Genomic DNA, 3062 nt, shown 5'->3' on the forward strand with positions numbered 1-3062 from the left:
GTTTGATCAGTCATTACAAGGCAAGAAATGACACTAAAAGATAACAAGGAATAAAGATTAATGTATGGGATGCAGAATCACATAAGCAACCGTGATGGGTAGTTTTGGGGTACCTGCCAAACTCATATCCTCTTCTAGGAGACCTCCCCTCACACACACACACACACACACACACACACACACACACACACACACACACTCACTCATCCTCTGGGCCCAGCCCCTCCCTGCAGCTGTGACTCATCTCTTACTTCAGTTGTGTGGAGTAAGGATGGGCACGTGACCAAGGGCATCTGATGCAGAGGCTGGGCTGTATCATTCTGATGTTCATTCTCTCTCTCTCTCTCTCTCTCTCCCCCTCCTTCCCTCCCTCCCCCACTCCCTCTCACTCACTGGTTCTGGATCTTGGGGATAATGTAGATCCTGCAGATAATATAGAGCTGAACTTTTCCCCCTCATGTTTTGAAAAAGCAAAGAAAGCTGGTATGCAGAGAGAGAGAGGAAAGTGAATTAGAGGTACAGGAGAAACAGGGGCCAGAGGCATGTGGCCTTAGACACACACACACACACACACACACACACACACATACACACAGAGGAGGGTGTAGGAGAGAAGAGAAGGGAGGGGAAGGGCAACCTTGGTCCTACTGGCTTTCCACGAGATCTGCCTCTCCCTGGGGCCTGAGTGCATAAACCGTCCTCGTCCTCGTGTACTAGTGTGATGGAGATGCCTTGTGTCTTTCAGATGGATTTCTCTCCCATGCATTCTTGCTCTCACTCTTTCCTTCCTTGGTTAAGATGTTTTAAGTGGGGGTTTTTTTCTATATTAAATATTCACTGACCAAGATATTAAGTAAAATAGGAAGTTTTCTTTCTTTTGAGGTAAAGAATAGAGGATTAATTGATATGGCATAAATACACTTTATGTTTTTATATATTTATGAATTTTAAAAAGGAAATAGTCAGCATATTTGTGCAGGTGGGAGGGCAGTTGTGAAGTTTGCTAGAAAGTGAAAAAAAAAAGTGAAGAAAAGAGCTCCCAGTTCGTTTTTTTTTTTTAATTGAAGTATAGTTGATTTACAATGTCATGTTAGTTTCAGGTGTACAGCACAGTGATGCAGTTTTATATATATATATATATGTATTCTTTTTAAGATTCTTTTCCCCTATAGGTTATTACAAAATATTGAGTATATTTTCCAGTGCTATACAGTAGGTCCTTGTTGCCAGTTTCATGTTAATGTGTGTGTGTTGGGTGGAAGGTGCAATATTTCACTGGTTCTATTTGCTTTTCTGCTCTCCTATGTCAGTTTCACTTCTTCACCTGTATTCCAGATACCTGTGGCCAGTCCAGGTAGCTACACATAAGCTTTGGGGAGAAGAGGGTGACGATGGTGGACTTAAAAAGTGATGTCAAGTTCAGTAGTCACTAATTTAGGTGTGAAACAGAGTCAGATACATTCTTGAAGAAAAAGTTTGCTTTTGTCTCCAAACTAGCTAGAAAATTCCTAGGGCTGGGAATGGGCAGGAGGGGGAGAGGTACACCTAGGTTAAAACTAGAATCTCTGCTGGACTAAGTACCATCTTTTTCCAGCACTAAACAATATTGGGGAAATGAAGGCAGTGCCTGGGTGTCACCCTCATTGCCGTCCAGGTGAAACCTCAGCTGACAGCAGGGAGAGGGCTTCCCATCAGTGTCCTTGCAGGAAGGACTCTGGTCAGGGCCCCGAGGCTTCACTCAGGACTCGTCTGACCCAGAACTGTGGAAAAATCCCTCCTCCAAATGCCCTGACTGCTCAGGAGGGGGAAGTAAGGGCAAGTGGTACTGTGGAAGGGAAAACGGCTGCCTGCCTAGGCACGACCCAGGTGACACCCCAAACCTGGGCAGTGATGGAAGCCTCACCCCCTCCTTCCTGGCTCTTTCAGATACATTAGAAAACCTTCCTTGGCATTATTTAATTAATTTCACAGTTCTTACAACATTTTGTGAAAAATGAAACTCTAGGATAATTGTTGATTTGGGGGGGATTTATGTAGTTAAGGAATCGCATCTGATTAGTTGGAGTTTTTACTGCACAAATTTTAAAGCTCTGTCTTTAATAATAAATTGAAGCTTTAAGAAGAAAATAAGGATATCGACAGATATTCTTCTCTGCTCTCAACCACAGATCAAGGAAGAATGTTTTTCTGACTCTACATTTCCTCCCCCCATCTTCAATGCCTTACACACAGCTAGATCCACTGTAGATGCAAGATAAAACCTTTCTGAATGAATGAGAAGGGGTTTATTAATCGTCCTTTGGAAAGAATCCTGAAGGATACCAGCAAAAGCAAAAGCATTTATTTACTCTTTAGATATTTATGCAGAAAATTCACTCTCTGGTCTTCATTTCAGGGGTGGGGGGTGATGAGTAATGTGGCCAGAGGGCCATGGCTTTGAGGAGGACGAAGGCATAGGGAGCCACTCGGTGGTGGTGGTAGAGGGTGTACCTGGCCTCAGGCTGCATCTCGAGGGACTTAGAGAGCGTCTCACTGTCACGAAGCAGAACTTTCCTGGAGAGCTGGGCTTTGTTGGTGAGGCTAAGTAGTAACAAATAACCACCCAAACTCAACGGCTCTACAGAAAGTTTATTTACCACTCTTGTCGCACTCCAGGGCAGGTAACAAAGACTGCCTCCGCTTTGTAGCCCCGCCACTTGGATCCCATGACCTCCAAGGCTGCAGTGCCAGGGGAAGGCAGAGCTGGGGCATCGCACGGGAGGGTCTTCAGGACCAGGCCCGAAAATGGCCTGGGTCACTTGAGCCCGTATCCCATCAATCCAGACTCACTCCCATGGCCCCAGCTGCAAAGGAGCTGGGAAACGTGCCTTAGCTGTGTTCCTAAGAGGAACGGGGTGGGGAGTGCATAGCAGTGTCTGCCACAGAGGGCCAGTGGGGAGAGGGTGACAGCCAAAGATCAGGGCGAAGGGAGCACCTATGTGGGAGCAGATGGGTGTCTACACCAGCTTCTCCTGGGCTGTCTGGCAGGAATGTGCATCAAACATGGTCCTTCCCCACGTGAA

This window comes from Eschrichtius robustus, chromosome 6, assembly GCF_028021215.1.
Source record: "Eschrichtius robustus isolate mEscRob2 chromosome 6, mEscRob2.pri, whole genome shotgun sequence".
NCBI lineage: Eukaryota > Metazoa > Chordata > Mammalia > Artiodactyla > Eschrichtiidae > Eschrichtius > Eschrichtius robustus.